The following is a 21,201-nucleotide window of genomic DNA, read 5'->3' on the forward strand; positions in this document are numbered from 1 at the left end:
AAATCTTTATTCTTTGAAGGTTATCACACATCCAGCACACTGCCTACAGTCTACACTTATTGCTGCGATGGTGAGTTTGAAGTTTGAACTGTTAGCGTGTATTGATAATGAATTGGTTTCCATTAAAAGCAGCAACATTGACCCTTTCATGGTGATTGCATCGTTACTCGAGGGAATCCTCAATAAGTCTGCAGGACAGCTGACTTCAGCTTGACTTAAATCATATTTAAATAAAGTGGCCTAGTGGTATTTTTTCTCTGCTAAGTGTTTATATAATTAATAATCCTCGGGTATAAAGGATCTGGAGTCTAATAGTTTCTTTATAATATTTTCTAAAGGCTTGTTGTTCCCTGATCTGTCCTTGAACCTACAGCATCTGCTCGGTGTTAGGTGGAAATACAAAAGGTAAAAGTTTGGTCCGGACTGAAAGATCTCAACAACTGTTGGATGGATCGCTATGAAGTTTTGTGTAAACCGTTATGATCTTGCAGACTTTGATGATCAGGTTCTGTGGCTTTGAGTTATACTTCTCAACAACTATTGGGTTAACTTTGGTCCACACACACTCATGTTTCCCTCTGCATGAATTGCTTACTCCTCGTGTAACGCCATCATCAGTCCAACATTTAAACTTCTCCTATAATAAGATCAAATATCTGCAAAACTAATAAAATCACCTTCAGTTTGGAGCTAATGAACACATGTTAGTATGCTACACACTGAACTAAGATCATGAAGATAAACCAGGTTAATTGTGAACATATTAGCTGATATTAATGAGCAACAGGCTGAAAAAAGCTTATAGTTAGGGCTGGCTCAGGTTTGCCTTGGATCAGCCCCTAGTTATGCTGCTATAGGCTTAGACTGCCGGGGGACACCTCCCTGCTCTCTTCCTTTCTCCTCCTCTCTCCTCCTCCCATCCCTCTCTTCTTCTCCCTCTCTATCTGTATGCATTTATGTAAATGTATGTTACTATCACAGCCCCGGAGTTTCTGTGTCTCTCATGTGGCAGGTTGTCACTGATAAAGTTTACGTCAGGATCATGAATCGTGGCTGCGCCTGCTGCCCTGGTCCTGCTGGACACCAGGAAGCCTTTTTGACATTTTCCTGGATTCATCTATACTTTCTCTTTTCCAACACAACATAATTTCTGTCACATGTTGTATTTGTACTATGTTGTTTATCCTGTACACACGACATCTATTGCACATCTGTCCGTCCTGGGAGAGGGATCCCAGTTGCTCTCCCTGAGGTTTCTAACATGTTTCCCCCTTTAATTATGGGGTTTCTTTTAGGATGTTTTTACTTGTGCGATGCGAGGGTCTAAGGACAGAGGGTCTAAGGACAGAGGGTCTAAAGACAGAGGGTCTAAGGACAGAGGGTCTGAGGACAGAGGGTGTAAGGACAGAGGGTCTAAAGACAAAGGGTCTGAGGACAGAGGGTCTAAGGACAGAGGGTCTAAGGACAGAGGGTGTAAGGACAGAGGGTCTAAAGACAGAGGGTCTAAGGACAGAGGGTCTAAGGACAGAGGGTGTAAGGACAGAGGGTCTAAAGACAGAGGGTCTAAGGACAGAGGGTCTAAAGACAGAGGGTCTAAGGACAGAGGGTCTGAGGACAGAGGGTGTAAGGACAGAGGGTCTAAAGACAGAGGGTCTAAAGACAGAGGGTCTGAGGACAGAGGGTCTGAGGACAGAGGGTCTAAGGACAGAGGGTGTCGTATCCTGTACAGTCTGTAAAGCACACTGAGACAAATGTATAATTTGTGATATTGGGCTATATAAATACATTTGATTTGATGATTTGATTTAAACTGTCTTTAAAAAGGGGGGGGTTTCTGACCTCAATAAACCCAGAAATCCACGCCGTCACTGTTGTGTTTTTGCTGTGCATGCAATTCAATACATGTTAATTAAAGTCGAAACATGTTCTGTCTGTGAAATGCAGCAGGAAGTGATGGACAGTGAGATGAGGCGCAAAGCAGCAGATAAGTCGGTAAAGAGGACGAAGAATCCACGGCGTGCGTCCGCTGAGAGAAGTAATCAAAGACCTCCGGCTCACCTTGACGTGCCGCTATCGCTCACACACTTTCTGCTGCCGCTTTGTTCTTCATTCATGTCAGCCTTCCTTCCCGGCCGTTTGAGTGACAGGTGAGATTAAGCCCCCTTTGAACTCTATCTGGTGATTGGAGGAGCAGTCTAAATTGAAGCAGTGTTATTTCATGCCGCCTTGCTGAGTCGACGGGAAAGTGGGAGCACGGGGTGGTACTTCTCTGAATGAATAAAGAGTTTCTCAGAGGGAAAGGTGTTGAGCCAGATCAAAAATACATTACAGAACAATAATGAGAATTGTAAAGGCAAGTGGGGAAAAATTTGATTAGAAAATATTTGGAACAGCAGCTCGGCTTTCGTTTAATCTCTGAGAGAAAAGATGATTTCAGAAGGAAATGCAACTATTATATCAGAATATTATCTAAAGACCAACGACGTAAATAGATCTTAATATCAGACGATTTAGAATGACCTTTTGTTAACGCAGCGACCTGTACAACTTAACTTTAATATGAATAGTTGTCATGTTACACAGACAGCACTCAGCAGTGTTTTATCTCCGTGGAGTCAGATGCAGCTGTCACAGAAATCACGTCACGCTTTCTGCATCGAGCTTTCTTCTGGAGATTAGTTTAAATGTTGTTCCATGTCTGTAATTAAAAGGAGGTACAGTAAGAATTCTCTGGCAGAGAAGACTTGTGTGTTTCTGTATACAGTAGTTATTAAATATTCTGTGAAAACACGAGCAGAGATTAGATTTCAGATGTAAAAAACAAACTAAATTAATTCAGTTTATTAATTCATTCATTGCTTTAAAATTGGTTTTTCAGAATACTGTGTGATTTCTGTTTTTCTGCCTTTACGTGAGTTAATCAGGGAACATTTTGAGGTCCTGACGCTTCATGAAAAAGCACTTCCTGTTGTCAAACTTCACTGTGGACGGCTGAACATCCCACTTATCCATAAAATCATGAAACATATGCAATTAAAAACAAAAAACACATCACTAATAGTTGTTTTTAACAGCATGTGGTAAATGTTTTTACAGAGAAGTGGAGGATTGTGGGAGAATAGATGGCGGCTGACAGCTTGCTTCACATGCTGTCAGCTCACAGACAGAAGTAATCAGTCAGGACTAACAGTGCAACATCTGCATTTGTTTCTTCATTTACATATCAGCATTTGTCTGTCATTGCATGATGTTTTCAGTCGCCCTGCTGGGAAAACACACGCGCACTTGTCTTTGCCACTTGTGACGACTGTTTATTGACTAGACTAAAGAGAAAATGTGCCACTTTTACACATCAAAGTCTTTTTTTACAGGTCCCGAAGAGACCTGCTGCATGTGTGAACACGCTGTGTGTCTCCAGAGGGAGCTCTGTGATTTCATACAGCATGATGTTCATCTTGTAAACTGATGCTCCCATGTAGAGTAACATTGAAGATAAAGCAGGGCAGGCTTTAGGGCGGGGCTACCTTGTGATTGACAAGTCGCTATCAAACGGTGTTGTCTGCCTGGAAAGTTCCTCGAGTTGCCCTTTGCTTCACCCTCTCGTGTCACTGCTGGTGCAAAAAAACAAGATGGTGACCGCCAGATTCTCTGCGAAACACACTAGTTCATACAAAGTGTAGTCCGGCCACATCTGAAGGCAACAGACAGACGCGGGGACGAGCATGCATGAGGATAATGGGGGTGGGGGGGGGGGGGGCATTTGATCCAGTTTCTCCTCAAAGGTGTTCAGAAATGATTGAGTGAAGAAAGAGAAAAGATCTGTGTGAAGTGGACATGCTTGTCAAATTGTCCATTTCATAGGGTGTTGTTGTTTTTTGGACTAATTAACAAGCGTCTCCAACATGCAGCCTCAGTCTTAACGTCTCATTCCCCCCCCCCGACTATAATCGACAAAGCATTCGCCTATAAATATAAAGCTGCAGAGCGCATCGTCACCCTGCAGCTTTATTGACCAACTCCTTACGTCCAGGTTACTCACACCTGAATTGGCTCGTCAGTGTGTTCCACCCCTGACATGCATGTCATAATAAGATGCATTGGTCCAAGACCTTCTGGTGATTCCCAACTAACAACCTAATCGAAAGACAAGGTGGGGAAATCCAACGTACGTACCCAACCCTAAACCTACACAAACAAGTCTAAACTTATGGGGACTTATCCTTAGATGGCAGGCAAGCCCCTGCAATGTGACTCACAACATGATTAACACACACACACACACACACACACACACACACACACATACTATATTCACACCTGGGATTTGCCTGCAGCAAACTCAGTTAACTGTCAGCTTGCTGCATAATTCCACTGGACAGAATTGGGGCTTGAGTGTGTTGTTCAAAAGATAAATCCCCGGTCTTTGTTTTTGAGAGATTAAAGAGTGATCCTCGCTCTTCGTCCAACTTCTTTCTTTTGAGCTAGTTTCTCAAAGCGAAGCATTGATCATTTCTTCACCCGGGTTAACACTGGTCTTCTCTAGTCCCTCGCAGCAGACGGACTGGACCTGCAGGTTCTCACCTCTCTGCTGCAGCAGAAAGATTCCAGGTGTAGTGAGGAGTTTAGGCGTCTCTGCCAACATTCATTCATGGAGGCAGTCGAGGAAAAGTCAGGGAAGCATCAAAGTCATGAGGATACGTCTGTTCACACAGATGTTGAGATGTTTCAGTCAAACCTGCAGGTAGTGCACGAGGAGAGTCAGTCGGATTTATCCTCTCAGGGTTGTTTGCTGGCAGTCCGTCCAACAGAGCTGAATAACTGTTGCTGAACTCCCTCGTTTGTCTTTTTTTAAATCTATGAGCTGTATCCCTCGTTCCTTTCAAGAGCTGCCGTTGGAACAGTTAAAACTGATGTTTACATTTTCCAGTTCATATCTATTTCCACAGCATCTGGCTAACACAATCCTGGGGAAGTTGCACTGGTTGCTGCACAATATGCAGAACATTGAGTTATTATTTTGATGTTAACTCCCTCTCTGACATTATTAAGAAGTCAGCTGTTCTCCGTGTGCACAGCAGGCAGATTAAAGCAGCAGCTACTGAATGTTTGAGGGAGTACCTGTGAAACAAAGCTTCCCTTTTCCATCCCCACAGTACAGTTGAGCCTGGAGAGCAGGAGTCATACAAGCACAACGAAGACATATGTTTCTGTCAGACTGTGTTAGGTTTGATTCTCACGGAACGCAGATGCCATTAGAAGTAGATGTCACAACATTCCTGGATGAATCGGTTAAGGCTGCAACAATCTGCTGACTTCCATCCATCACTGGCTGTGGAAACAGGGAGCAGCGCACGTTCACTGGATGCCTTTCCTCATTTCTCCAGGTGTTTAGTTGGAGGTCTTGATTTTACCTTTTCTTTTCCTGCTTTGTTTTGATGCCTTTTTATTTTAACATTCATCTTTCTGTTGTTTTGAGACATTAACGCAAAATTATGCACAAGAGCTTTAAGAAAATAATTAGCATTAATGTAAAGATGAAGACAGGAAGTGAGGAAATGTTTGTTTAGCCGTATGAGAATAATGTCATTAAAACAGAGCACAAAAACAAATAAGAAAACATCTAAAAGTATTTTTGGTGATAAAGGGACATAATAGGCAGCTGTTCCCATCTGCTCATATTCAACAATGTATGTATGCAAATACTAAACCAGCACAAACACAAAGTCTGTAGTTTAAATATAACATCCTGGTGGGAATAAAGTTGACCGAAACTCAAATCTTGCAGCGAGCCGTGACTTCCTGCTTCATTTGTTTGGGCGTAAAGAGCAGTTTGGCCTCTAGGGGGCACTAGAGGGGCTTAGTCTTGTCAACATTTATATACATATGTATGAAGAAGACATACATCACGCTGTCTTGAGTCAACACTGACACGGCACAGATTTGTCTAATTAGTAATCTCATGAAGAGATTGTCTGTGAATGTATTTATTTATTTGTGAATCGCTGAAATGCAATTTGTTAAATGAAAAATCGTTTCCATGCTGCTTTAAATTCCTCGCAGCCTTCATCTAAACCTGACCATGTGAGCTCGGTGAGACTGATACTAATATGCTCACAATGGCATAGCTGATGTATAATGCATAAATGTATAAAGCAGGTATAATGTTTACTTTACATTACAGTTCATTTAGCTGAAGCTTTTGTCCAAAGGGGCGTACAAAAAGTGCAAACAATCACAAGGACACAACTCAGAACAGCAAGAATCCTGCAGGTACATCAGCTTCAAACAGGTGAAATCATTAAAGTGCAGAACAACAGCTTCAAATAAGACAAACAGAAGTGCAACAAACAGAAACAATAGAATACAAATTCAACTATTAGGTACAAATAAGACAAACCAATATAAGTGCAACATACAAAGAACAGGCTTTCTCTCATTGGCCGAGCTGCGGTGGAAGCAGGAGAGTGTTCAGTCTGCAGGTGTGAAGACTTCCTGCTGACCTGACATCAATGTGGAGGTCGTTCCACCGTTCTGGAGCAGGACAGCAAACAGGTTCTGTTTGAGGGGAGTCTGGGTCCCACTCTCAGTGAGGGAGCAGCGAGCCGATTGGCCGATTACCATGTTCAATCTTCCTTAGTTCAGCGTGTTAGCATGCTACCATTTGCTAATTAGCACGAAACACAAAGTAAGCCTACAGCGGAGACTGATAGTGATGTCACATCATCCTGAGGAACAGATGTTCAGATTTCAAGGCAGTTGTTGAGACATCACTTGAGTGTCAGTAAAAGTACTGAGTCCTTTCAGGATGGATGTGATGCTGGAGCATCCCATGTAAGATTATCATTTCCCCTAACAAGTAGCTTTAGTTACTTAAGTTAAGCTGTATCTTCCATCTGCAGGTGTAATAGCAATTTAAATGTCTACTCTTTTAATTATATAAGTTTCCTATGTTAAACAAGCCAACTGCCATTTGATGCTAACATAGGAGTGCCTGGTCAAATCAAACCAGGGCCAACTGCCATTTCATGTTAATACAAGACAGACGCATCCTGATTAGACTGATTAACTAACAAAAGACAGGACACAGCCAAATGTTTCAAACTGATTAACTAACAAAAGACAGGACACAGCCAAATCCTGATCAAACTGTTTAACATACTGAGACAGAATATTGAGTGTATCACCCAATACTCTGTTTACATAACTATTACCTTACAAGCATCAAAGTGCAGTTTGGCTCGCCCCCCTGTGTTTTTTCATCACCTCGTCTCCAAACCAAATTGTATAAAATGCCTATGTGTCTTCTTCCAACCGGTGCCCTTCCATAGACTACGCTGTATTCTGTGAAACTGGTGCCATTTTGTGGCCACAAATAAATGCACAAAGACAACTCTGTCTCTATCACCATGTATTTGATTTTATATACATCTCTCCAGAGTAAAGCAGGAAAACTTCCACAACACAGGTCATTTGGAACGATTGAAACGCTGAATGTAATTTCTGTTTGTGCAGACTTGTCCTCTACAAAGTTCGATCTGCTGATAGTTTAGAGCTTTGTGCCCTTGACAACACTTTCTTTTTTAGAAAATAAAACTTTCCACCTACAGCAGAATGACAATGCTTTCTGGCAGACCATTGTCCTGCCCTGCCACTACTGTGGAGACAGGTCACTAATGTGAGACTATATTGAACATTGCGTTCAGGCTGGGACATTCAGAGGTCAAAAAGAGGCTCCACTTTTTCTGACAGAATTGAATCAGGGCCACAGCCACTTACTTTTACCTTAATTTGATGCTGAGTAGAGTGCAGAGACAGCTACTTCAACCTCCAACAAATCGTCGGGAAAAGAAGAAAAAAAATCTGAGTGCACTCTCTTGATTGTATCTGAAGCTGTGGTGTTTGCCGGCCTCTCCGTGATCCATAAACTGAGCTTCTTGAAAGGAAAACATCAGAGAAGGGCGGCTGGTGTATCCACACATGTGGAACTTTTTAATGTAAAAGAGCAAAGACGTTTTTATAGGTCAGTGTCACACAAATTACCACATCAGTTTCAGAGCAATTGTATCTGTTCCCACCAGACGCGTCCCGATACATACGGAAAACTCAAGTTTACAGGAAGACAGGTTGCAGGTTGCAGGATGCAGGAGAGGAATCATTTCCCCGTCAGATGTCAACTTGTGTTAATGCACTCGAGCACAAGAACAGCTCTACAGGAAACAATGACTTCATGAAAATATCTTCTAAAGACAATGACATGTTCCTCCAATCCCGGCCCTTTATATCTGACAGCCTGTTCAGAGAGGAGAACGCTTCATCTGCCGTGCTACTGTTACTCTCCCGATGGGGATCGGGGATGACCTTGAGTGGAAAAAGCGTTCTAAGAGATGTAAATGAGGAAAGCAGCTTTTTTAAGTTGCAAACATTCTGACAGTTTTGCATGCACTCATCTTTGTGGACTTTGTGGAGGCGTCGTGCCTCAGGTGTTTGTTGTCCTCTTTAAGGATTACAGAGGAGAGTTTGGATAGGTGCATAATCCTTTTTCTATCTGCCTCAGACCAGTGGCACAAATAAACAGTCCACCCAGACACCACTGCTGGCGTCTCCTGTCCCTCATCCTGGCCACTATGACAAATTCCAACCTGCCTCTGTCCAGGCGAGCGTGTCCAACCCTAACCTGCCAATCCCACACCTTGACATTTCTTTCCTTCCTTTCCTTTATGTTCCTGCTGCGTCCAGGGTCGCTCATGTAATTAACAGCAATGGTGCTGCTGTGTGATCTTGACACACAACCCATGTGTGACTTTAAAACTGGCGCTGGGGTTATTCATCTCCTCTGGAGCAGAGCAGCTTGTCTCACACGGATAAAGAGGACAGAGGGAGGACCTCCAGGGAACACGCCTGGTTATTACCTCCGTGTTCGGCTGTGCTGAGGTCAGTGACCGCCACTCAGCAGCAGGTGGACACAAGATTGCTGTTTTTGTTTGCTTTTAATACAAATCTGATTGGATTTGTGTTTATTTCACAATGTTGTCTTATGATACTCAAAAATAAATGATTCTGCTGCTTTTAGTGTCTGCAATCAGTGATCTGCTGCAAGAGGTCACCAAGGTTATGTTAGGCTTATCCAATATGGATGTTCAGTTCAGCAAGTAATGGAGGAAGAATCCAGCTGTGCATTAAAAATGAGGAAATATAGGATGTAATAATGGCGTATGGTGAGTAAAAAGCTAAATACCCCCCTTGACAAATAGTAAAGTAGACGTATCGTATAAAGTAAAGTAAAAGTACCTGAAAGCACAGCGCTAAAGTAAATGTACTCTGCACCACTAGTTCTTACTTGATACTTTACAATAACAAGAATGTCCTTTCTGTTCAGGAGCTCTTAGTCGTAATCTCGAAAGTAGACGCTGAAAAGATGTGTTGTATTTCATTGCTCAGGGTGTTTAACTTGTTGGACTTCATTTCTCCACATGAATGCAACACACATGCCTTATCTCGCAATGCTCCCAAAAAGTGAAACTTAGTGTATCCGCCCCGTGATTCGGATCTGCTCCAACATCTAAAGGGATCTGTGTTGGTTCAGTAGTTTTCCTGTAATCTCATGTGTGTGTGTGTGTGTGTGTGTGTGTGTGTGTGTGTGTGTGTGTGTGTATGTGTGTGTGTGTGTGTCTGTGTCGTGTGGAGGTCAAAGGTGCAAAGGTGGTCCGATGTGTGGTCCTATTAGTCGCTGTAGTTGCAATATAATAAGAACTCTTTGGATTTAACAGCTTCGCATTGAAAAAGCTTTAAAGCTACATTCAGGAGGTTTTAATGGGAAATCTGGATTCAGGAGGGAAAATCAAATCATATTTCAGTATAATATTGGCAACGTGTGACAGAGTGAGTGGAAAGCACAAACATCAACTTGGGACATCTGCTAATTTATGATAATTGTGGACAGTGGTTTTAATCTGAATCTGTAAAAAACAATCCACAGAAAACGAGCTGCCATATTTGGGCGATGACAGACGTCCCCTGACGATACTAATCCCGTGCAAATCAAACCATTTCAGACGTTGTTTGTTTTCAGCTGGCGAAGCAGCATCCTTGTTCCCCTGGAAACACGTTTTCAATCTTCTTCCTGTCAATAGAAATGGAGCGCTTTAGCCATTTTGGAGGCGTAAAGCTCACGGTTTGATTTACCCAGCCACGATGTGACAAAATGTAAAATGTTAAAAGGCACCGATGATTGCAGAAGCATTCACTCTCTGGTGTTAATGCCTTTCTGAAAATGTAGAGGCTGAGGGTCATTCTTGAATTACGCAGGCTCCATAATACTAATAGCTTCCCTCTAATGCAAACAAGGCTAAAGAGCATGTAACATTGTGTTTGTGTGTTTAACAGTATTATTATTCAGCACCCTGTCCCAGACCAGCAGACAGCATCAGTGGGAGATGACACAGTGACAGTAGCTTTCCCTAACACCCTCCATTTTTCTGTCAGTGTCACATCTGCCTCTCGAACTTTCATCCTCCCTCTTCATTTCGGTCTTCAAAGCGGGTCACATTTCAACATGGCAGCCCTGGCCATCATCATTTAATTGTGCCCTCCTTGCAAGGCAGGGAGCATTCGCACAGCTGCGACAGCCGCATCCTCCAATTAATTCCTCACTAGCAAATTATTAATTAAACTCAATCCTTCACATTGCTGTGAAAGCAAATAAATGGCAAATCATTATGATGGTAATTGCACGTTGTACTAATGGTGAAGCTGGTCATTAGTGCTCATATCTTATGTATGCATGAAACTCTGTTCCTGAGACCTGGAAGCAGTGTTAGCTATAGTAAGAGACACAAGACAGCTCCCTGTGTGTGTGTGTGTGTTATTGTACTTCTAATTAATACATTTTATTAATGAAATACACACGTAAAAATAAGACACAAAGGACAGATATACAGATCATAACATAGAGCAGGTACGATGAGGATGATGATGTGTTGAGGGTCCAGCAGGAGAGATTAGATTAGTGTGTGTGTGTGTGTGTGTGTGTGTGTGTGTGTGTGTGTGTGTGTGTGTGTGTGTGTGTGCGTGTGTGTGTGTGTGTGTGTGTGTGTGCGTTAAATATTCAGCAGTTTGTGGAATGCATGTTGTTACTTGTGCAGACTCAGCAGTTGCTCCCCATCAAGTTAAGCACTTTTCTTTTGGTTTAAAATAATAATCAGACATTTTAGTAAACAGGCTTCTTCGCCGTTTCACAGAGAGCCAGATAAGAACTTTGATATCGATCTCGTGTCCATGTGTTAACTATGGAGCCGCATAAAGACTAATGGCAGGGGTGGGTAGCTAACCTGACTCACTCTATAGTTAAAAAAACAATAAAGCTCTCTAATTACGCTGCATCTTGTTTGTTCAATTACTTTAATTCATCTCATGCAATTCCTTCCTTATTAATATTGTTATTGTTTACATCCATGTTTGCTTACGAGCAGTCTTCTTCTTTGCTTTGTTAGTGCATTGCTGCATTTCTTGACACATTAGCGCCATGTGTCCATGTGTCCATGTGTGCATGTGTCCATGTGTGCATGTGTCCATGTGTCCATGTCTGCATGTGTCCATGTGTCCATGTGTCCATGTGTCCATGTGTCCATGTGTCCATGTGTCCATGTGTGCATGTGTCCATGTGTCCATGTGTCCATGTGTCCATGTCTGCATGTGTCCATGTGTGCATGTGTCCATGTGTCCATGTGTCCATGTGTGCATGTGTCCATGTGTGCATGTGTCCATGTCTGCATGTGTCCATGTGTCCATGTGTCCATGTGTCCATGTGTGCATGTGTCCATGTGTGCATGTGTCCATGTCTGCATGTGTCCATGTGTCCATGTGTGCATGTGTCCATGTGTCCATGTGTCCATGTCTGCATGTGTCCATGTGTCCATGTGTCCATGTGTCCATGTGTGCATGTGTCCATGTGTCCATGTGTGCATGTGTCCATGTGTCCATGTGTCCATGTGTGCATGTGTCCATGTGTCCATGTGTGCATGTGTCCATGTGTCCATGTGTCCATGTGTGCATGTGTCCATGTGTCCATGTGTCCATGTGTGCATGTGTCCATGTGTGCATGTGTCCATGTGTGCATGTGTCCATGTGTCCATGTGTCCATGTGTGCATGTGTCCATGTGTGCATGTGTCCATGTGTCCATGTGTGCATGTGTCCATGTGTGCATGTGTCCATGTGTCCATGTGTCCATGTGTGCATGTGTCCATGTGTCCATGTGTGCATGTGTCCATGTGTCCATGTGTCCATGTGTGCATGTGTCCATGTGTGCATGTGTCCATGTGTCCATGTGTCCATGTGTCCATGTGTGCATGTGTCCATGTGTGCATGTGTCCATGTGTGCATGTGTGCATGTGTGCATGTGTCCATGTGCATGAGGAGTACAGTGTTACTGATGACATTAAGTTGCATTTAAGTGTCCCATTTAATGTGATCGTGTGCCAACATGCACAATAAACAGACTTACTAATATAACAGTAATAGTACAATGATAATGATCCACCGACCTCCATCACATTAGTGTTTTCTTCTTGAAACTCATCTTTATTCTCTGGCTTTAAACTCACTATAAGAGTCTTGCTAAATATATATTTTGTGTCCTTTAAAACAGGTCTTTTGTGTTTTTGTACAGCCCTTCAGTCAACCGTTGTTGTTTTTTTAATGTGCTTTATAAATAAATGTATATATGATGGAGGCTGTATTGCCTGTCTGGTTGTAACCCCTGAGTTATGTAAACAGCAGATTGCTGGTGTTGATAGCCCTGCTGCATGCAGTGTGATGCTGTGATGCTTTGGTCCTTCTGCGGGAATCATACACTTGAATAATCAGTTATTTAAGCGGTTACATAAAGCTGTGTTATGTATTCTGATGACACAGACGGCAGGTTCATGAAACAAGCCGAATCAATAGAAAGGAGTTTGAATCTCAGAGCGTCTTGATTGATGGACTTTAAGGCGTCTGTCAGTCAGTGCAGCACTTTGGTCCAGAATGAAACATCTCAACAACTACCAGAGGGATTGTCATGGAAATGAAAATACTGACAGTCCTGTTCCCCAGAGGATGAATCCCATTGACTCATTTCTTTCTTTGCTTTTGTGTAATCAGCAGGCCAAAGTTTTTACCTGTTGGCAATATCTCAACATCTACTTGATGGACAGGCACATCGTTGTGTGATCCTTAACTTCTCATTTAGTGCCACCATCAGGTCGAAAGTTTGATTTTTACACTTTGTTTTTTGATACCTGCAAATCTATCAACCACAGTGTGCAATGCTAATTAGCATGTATTAGCATGCCAATACGCAAAATTAAGATGGTGAACATTGGTGGCAATATACCTGCTTAACATTAGCATGTAGTCATTGTAAGCATGTTAGCATTGTGAGGTTAGCATTGAGCTCAAAGCCTGGAGACTGGAGAGTTTTTCTTAAAGCTGTCAGATTTACCAACTGAGTTGCATTAAGAATTCTGCTGCAAGGTCTAAAAGTTATTTCACACCAGGCCAATTACATGACGTATGCAGATTTCCCCCGGTGTAAACGGTTTCCATTATGTAGCTTATTATATAGTTATTATATAGTGAGCTGCGGCAGTAGGAGGTCTTATCTCAGTAGTCCGCAACTCTTCCGTGAGACGGGGTGAGCTGAGACGTTTCAGTTCAAAACCCTCCATTTTCGCCATCTCGTGGAGCTAATCAAGATCGTCTCTGTTCAAATTAAACACAAATCAGATTTAACTAGGCCTTTGTGAAACATCTTTGATGGCTAATGTGCGTAAATGGTGTAAATTGTGATAATGGAATCCCTATGAGACTCAATTGAAGAACGAATGTCTACTATGCATACGTTTCTCAGTGCTTGGAAGATAAGGGACCCAACTGTCTCCTATCACAATCTGGCCTGTAATTTTCAGTGTGTGCTGACAGGCATATGTTCTGGTCACTTTATGTTGAAAGCACTGTCAGAGGATCCATCTGTGTGTGTGTCTGCGAGTGCATCTATCTCTGTGTGCGTGCCGTTCACCATATGTGCTTGCTTCATTTATGTATTTGACAAGTGCTCCAAGGCCAATGTTGACACTTGGATTGGAGACAGGGCGGAGGAAGGGAACGCAGAGGAATTGGACGTGAAGACTGCGTGACCTTCCAAGGACGTGAGTGGAAATGAACAATAAGATGGGAGCGGAGGATCGGGAGCAGCACGCTGCAGGCGGCTGCCGTCCACCTGCTCTGCACGCTCAGGGATTTAAAGGCCTACGGAGGGCGTAAGAAGACGGGCATGCTCAGGAGATTGTGGCCCTGAGCTGCCTGACTCCTATCTTCTCTGTTGGTTTTTATCTATTTTTAGTGGACTGCTGCATGAATCTACTTTACTCATTTTCCACCAGCGTTTCTATTGATTTTCCCTCCTGCTTTACTTACCCATCCAGACTCAGTGGCACGTCCTGGGGAAATTTAAAAGGTACTTTGTCCTGATGTAAACAGACGCAGTCATGTTTCAGATATCAGATGTTAATATCGCAGATGAATTTCTCAGAGGGGACTCTTGATCTGATTTTTCTTTGTTGTCCACCTCCCGCGGTAGCCGTCCTCAGAGGGTACAGGATACAAAAGCCTGAGTAAATCCCTGAGTAACCATTCATTTCCTGCTGACAGATGACACAGAGTGATGCATAGCCTGTAGCTTCACTTGATTTATCAGAAATACACAAAAGAGCATAGAAGACGCTGAAAGAAGGGAGGGAAAAGGCCATTTGAAATCTGCTGAATGGGATGCTTTTAAGTGCCATTTGCATAATTGGTTGTTTGCTTCAAAATGATGAATAAACCAAAATACACGCATGAAAAACAGAGAAGTTTAAAGGCAAAGCTGTGTCCACTGCCAACTGAGCATGCAGCAGCTTGCCTCTGCTACTCTGCTAATGAGATTGAGATTGCAGTGTGTCAGTTTGAAGCATGATCCAAACGACAGGACTCTGAAAAAATCTAATTGTATTATTTGGTGCCAGCCAAAGGAATACAATAAAATATGAACCCAAAAGTTGCAATGAACTTAACCCCCGATCGTAAACACGGCCGGGCAAAAAGAAACCGATTATCTATCAAAACTGAATAATACATGAAGTTGATCCACGCTTTTGCTTTTTAATAATAAAAACCTCAGGGAGTGCTGACGGCGTTCAATTCAGCGTTTTCTCTGTGAGGATCTGATAACACAGTTTGTCATTTCGCAGCCCGTTTGGCTCTGTTTATTTGACGCGCCGCGTCAATTCGGTTGAAACATGGAGACATTTTTATGTTTGTCATGCTCTGAATCCACAAGTCGTCACTGCTGTATCCTTCCATACAGCCAACCTTATAATGGACCCACTTACAAAGTTCAGAAGTTCTTCAGTGGCTGTAATTTCTCACACTTAAGCACAAAAAAAAGCTTCTATGTTCAGTTTAAAGTGCTATTTAATATTTCAGACCATGAATAAGTCTGATGGCAGCAGGCACATCCTCACCTTCCCTCACAATCAGGCCGCTTTTATTATCCACTGGAGTGTTGTTGCGGCCAATCAGAATCATCAGCACGATTGATTTTTCCACTGGGCTTTTGGATAATTAGCCAATTTCAGTGAGAAAGTGAATTAGGGGATGGATTTGTTCAATATCGGTTTGCCCAAACTCCGGCCTCGAGCACCACCACTTGACTTTGTTTGAAGCAGAGAACGTGAACTTTTAAAAATGCTGTTCCTTATTTCAACGGCTCTGCTGATTTTTGGAGCAGCGAATAAACTGCTCTCAAGAGATGACAATGTAGAAATAGACCTGAGCGTGTGAGAACGTCTGTTTTTCTGTGAACAATAGGCCCATCACATGAAGAATCAAACCTTTAATTCTCACCAATCTCCTACAAAACTCAAGAGGTGCCACGGCACAAAGAATAATCATCCACAGATGTTAGAGGGCAAAGGCGCGGACATCCATCAAGCTCATTGTCACCGAGCTTCCCATACCTCCAAAGAGGGAAAACGCCCTCAAAACCAAATCAAGGAACAATAGTTCCGGTTTTTCAGTGTCCCACTCTGGCTTAGGTCAATGCCGAGCTTCCCATCCTTTAGCCCAAACACAAAGTCTCCTTGTCCCCCAGCGAGGAAGATTGACACATCCAGCCCAGCCTCTTCCATCGCTCTCTGGTCCCTCGCCCACACGTGCTTTGTCTCGTCTGCCCTGCCTCATTGGAGCAGTCAGCTCCATTCAGGCAGGTTCATGGGGGGGCATTTAGTCATGCACTGTCAGCTCTGCTGTAGTCCTTTTCCTCTCCCTGTGAGGTGTGTCAGGGGAATGAAACACACACACACACACACACACACACTCTCTCTACCAACCTGATCCAGCCCTGACACACACACACACACACACACACACACACACACACACACACACACACACACACACACACACACACACACACACACACACTCTGTCATACACAAAATCACATGTGAGGGCAGACCGCAGAGGAGGCATGTCAAAAAGAGCGATTCATGCGGGTCGACTTGACATGATTGTACTATTTTTGAGAATTGCACATTATCATGGGAGAGGAGCGAGCAATGAGATGGAAGACTGTTTGAAATACATTGCTGGCAGCAAGAGCTGGGGAGTAACTTAGTGCAGTTACTTGAATCATACTTGTTTAGGGTATTTCCACTTCAAGAAACCCTGTATTTAATGTATGTTATGTTCGGTTGTTCAATTTTGTGCACATTATGGTTATCTTTCACTACGTTAAAGATGCTAAACTCACATAATATGTTGAACTTATTGTTTATTTTTTTCCGATATTAGTTACAATTTGACTTTTGATACGAACACTAAAACAATACTTTTTTAATGCCTTACTTGAAGAAATATGTTTTTCTTTAAAGCATTTTTTATTCAACCTCTTAAGAGGCGGGCGAATTTACCCGAAAATACCAACAAACGACATTCCCAAAGTATATTATAAGCTGCTCTTCAACCATTTGCACCAGCTGCATGATTTTTTGTTCTTGCAAAAGAGTGAAGAATCGCTGTAAGTGCTTCTTCACTGAGTAATAGTGGTCTGTATATACTGAATTTGAAGAAAATACACTCCACCAGAATTTCTTTGTTGAAAAAGATGCCTGAAGATGGGTATAGCTGGTAGAGCTGAAACACACAATAGAAACATAGAACCATGTGCATGTGTACATATTATAATATTTATTAATAAGATATTATTTTTTATTTATTTATAAATAACTATTATATACCCATATTCCCTGTTAGTAGTAATCACACAGAGTAAGTGAAGTATAAACACATTTTTTCTAATATTTTTATGTTTTTTATGATTTTGAAAATAAATATAATTTATATAAAATAAACCTACCGGATATGACGTATCAAACTGACCAGCAGTTCATTGGCATTACAGTGCGTGCGTCTCCAGGAGGCTCAGCTGATCCTGGCGCAGCCTGTCAACGAAAGAAGAGGGCGGGCACTTCCTGATCAAGTTGACACTCATTGGCTCATGAAGGTTGTAGATAAGCCAAAGAAGCTCCGATTGGCTCAAATGAAGTGTCAATCTAACGCTAAGAGTCCGCCTAACATTCAGGAAGTAACTGGACAGCGCTGAACGCACGAGATATTACGTTATGACAGTTTATGATAACAAAATGTAAAAATCGATCAGCTGATTTCACAGATTGCAACAGCTGTTCGTGGACTTTTATCGATGTGAAGATGTTCACGGTGGAGACGAGACGAACGTGTGGACCTCTGGCAAAGCCTTAGGAGCGTCTTTTTTAAATATGGCTGAAAAGAGGATATTTATGAGGCTTTATAGGTAAGTGGGCTCAAAGTTATGATTAAACTCCTGCTGGGCCCGCCGGGGGGTCAGCAGCTGTGTAAGATATAATTGTATATCTATCTATCTATCTATTGATTTGCTCTTTACCAAAAAGAGTATTTATAGTTTAAACCATTGGAATATCAACAGGTTCTATTACGTACAAGTTAATCTGTATATAATTGATAATTCTAATATATAATGTTTCCACACTGTTACTTCGGTAACGTTTTGTTCGTGTCTGTCAGAGCTGGATGTGACTGAATTAAGATTCTATCTTCAACATGGAGTGAAGTCTGAAAATACCAAAGTTGTTCGGTGTAAATTAAGTTAACATTTGAAGAATAACGGCCGTATTTTGTGTGATGAAGCTGCATTTTAGACCTCTTTAAAGAGCATTAGTAAAGGGAGATTGCGTGTAGCTTGTTTCCAAGTGGCCAAAAAAATCAGTTATTGTAGGTTTAAAGATTTGAGTTTTTCTACAATGGTTGTTCTATTTGTACCTTTGTTAGCACGCATTGTTAGCACGCATGTGCATGTGAAGTGCGCGCACAACGTGGAGTGACACCGGATTTAACCTTAACCTCATTGTCTATTCACACAGCGTGCAGTATTTGCATATGAAATGTAATCACAGGATAGAAGTTTTATTAAAGTAAGTGATGTAGAAGATGACAAAGACAGTAATCCTCCCTCAGCTCTGCTCACCCTGTCTCATAATGATAATGGTAAGAAGAATTAGTTTCAACACACACACACACACACACACACACACACACACACACACACACACACACACACACGCACATCATCTATCTTGTCGCAAACTGTAACTAAAGTTATGAACAAAATCCATGCACATATTCTCACAATGGGAGCAGATGCAACACACTTGTGCACACCAGCTCACACACACTCGTATTATTACACATATACACATATACACATATACACACACACACACACACACACACACACACACACACACACACACTTGTTTTACAGAGTGCTCGTCTGTGTGACGGCGCTGGTGAGAAGCAATTTCCCCTCCTTGTCATTATTAGATTAGTACTTGTATTATTTGGGAGAATAAATTGGCCGTGATTGAAATGAATGCTTTAGCATGCTCTAATACATATTTCCTCTGTCTCTTTAGCTCGGTGTTGGTTACTGATTATGAAATACAGACGGAGTGAGCCAGAGGGAGGCACCACCAGCAGTCAGACGGGACTCCCATCATGAGTCAATCTGCGCTTGGCGTTTTGTAAACGACCTCTACGACGAAACAATGACTGAGTCCTAAACGGTAAGTAACTGAACTAGTGATGATCCACGTGACGAGGGTAACACACCGCAGGGTGACCCAACGTACTGTTTGCTCTACGTGAGAAAACTGTTTATCGACTCTGGATGCAGCAATCCTGCTTTTTCTCCCCGAACAGCAAATTGTTTAATTCCAGAGAAAATAGCGACAAAGCAGCGCAATCGAAAGAAAGCAGCCTCTTTTAAATCACCTGTATCCATCATTTCAAGAGTCCGCACTCCGCTCCATTAGCAGGTTACACAGCTTTGTGGAAGGTGTGTGCTTCTCTTAAACGCTTCCTTTCATTTCCCCCCCCCTTTGATTCAACGACTGCTGCAATAAGCCCAGCCGGCGCCGCCCGATGACTTTGGCTGTGAAGGGTAATTGATTGGCGGGGATTATCCTCTTCCAAATCACCTGCTGATGGAGCCCAGAATTACAGAGGTGAAGCAATCTGCAACCAGAGAGCATGCAGCCCTCCTACAGTGTGACGCCGAAGGTGTCCCGTGACGATGACCGGGTCACAACGTCGACCCTTGGCCTTCGTTTTCTAATATTGCTGAATTGGCTCATTAACCCTGCAGGCAAAACATAAATGTAAAGCATATAAAGCTCGTTGCTCTCCAACTGTTTATAAAAGTTACTCCGCTCGTGCTCAACTCAAAGCTTCTCTCTCTGCTTTTCTTTTTTTTTGTTTTTCGTATTCAACGTTTTGCTCCACTTCAGATCTGCGTGTAATTTCCCTTCACATTAGTAACAAACGAACATATATGCCATATTTTAATAAAGTCCTCGACCGTTTGAGGTTTGACTGGCGCCTTTTTATCTTGAACGCACTGTTTATCTTCTAATATTCACATGTAAATGTGCTCTTTCTCTCTTTCTCTCTTTCTCTTATTGTTTCTAAACGCAGCACTTGAAGAAGTTCAGCGTTTGTGATGAAGCGGATGCATTTGCATGATTCTCGTCATTTCTGGGTCGTATCCACAGTTAAATGCACTTACTGTAAATTGCTCTGGATAAAAGTGGCAGCTAAATGTCCGGCATCATATTCTAATATAATAATTTAAATGCCAGGTTGTTATTTGCCTACTTAACTCCTAAAACACCATTTATGATTTTAATTATTCTCACCCACAGTGAGCTCACAAAAGCAATTTCTACTCTAAAATGGCAGCTCAGTCTGGATGTCTCATGACAAACAACAAATCAAAGCAAAAACACACCTTGAATGTTAAAATGTTGCCTTGACGCTCCAGTGCCACGTGTAACATCGACGTTCCATTCTGCTCGTACAGTTGGACTGACGGGGGATAAAAGAGAAATCCAGATAAAGATGTTACACATTGAGATTTAACTCCTCCTCCCTGCAAACACAAAGAAAGCATCGAGCAACAGATAAGTCAATGATTATAAACCTCTTGCTTTTGTGTGTCTTCTCTTCTTTGTTTTTGTTTAATCCTGCCTCCTCCAGAGGCTTCGCATCCTCCCCGCCTGCCCATCAGCCGGCCTGGCAACACAATTAGAGAGCTTACAACAACAGCATCCCCCCCCCCGACGCGACTTACCACACATGAATGCTTAGTCCACTGCCGTTACACACTTGAGACGCCTCCCCGACTCATTCTGTCCACCACTTGAGCTGCAGTGAAGTTCCCCCTCTGCCTGCGTCTCTTTGAAGGAGCGTTTCTTTGCCCTCCCGCTCTGAACAGGCCCGAGGGGAGCAGCTGGACTCTGCGGGTTGCTGCCGAGGCAAGGTGGCGAAAAACAGACAAATCAGAGAGGCCTAATTGTTTTTTAATGTGCTCGACTGCGGGGCGGGAGGTCTGGTTGAGTTTGTTTATGTGTTGTTCTCCGTCTCCGCTGTGTGTGTGTGTAGGTTTGTGAGATGGTGTGTGTGTACACAGAACGTGTGTTAGTGTACGTAGCGTACCCACACTCTCTTTAGAGCACATTTATTGAATAATCATCATAATCTCCTGAAGGTCAAACAAACCTGTAACCTGC

At 42.6% G+C, this 21,201-nt stretch overlaps 2 long non-coding RNA genes across 2 annotated transcripts; one reads left to right on the plus strand and one right to left on the minus strand.

Moving 5' to 3' along the window:
• Positions 1 to 17,431: 17,431 nt before the first annotated feature.
• Positions 17,432 to 20,846, minus strand: LOC115021633 (uncharacterized). The gene is made up of 3 exons (XR_003833748.1): positions 20,763 to 20,846; positions 20,421 to 20,561; positions 17,432 to 17,517 (listed from the first exon to the last, which is right to left on the minus strand). It is a non-coding gene; the product is annotated as an uncharacterized LOC115021633 (long non-coding RNA).
• Positions 17,671 to 19,954, plus strand: LOC115021632 (uncharacterized). Its single transcript, XR_003833747.1, has 3 exons — positions 17,671 to 17,888; positions 19,048 to 19,197; positions 19,543 to 19,954. It is a non-coding gene; the product is annotated as an uncharacterized LOC115021632 (long non-coding RNA).
• Positions 20,847 to 21,201: the final 355 nt, after the last annotated feature.

The sequence above is a fragment of the Cottoperca gobio genome, chromosome 16 (assembly GCF_900634415.1).
Source record: "Cottoperca gobio chromosome 16, fCotGob3.1, whole genome shotgun sequence".
In the NCBI taxonomy this organism is placed as follows: domain Eukaryota; kingdom Metazoa; phylum Chordata; class Actinopteri; order Perciformes; family Bovichtidae; genus Cottoperca; species Cottoperca gobio.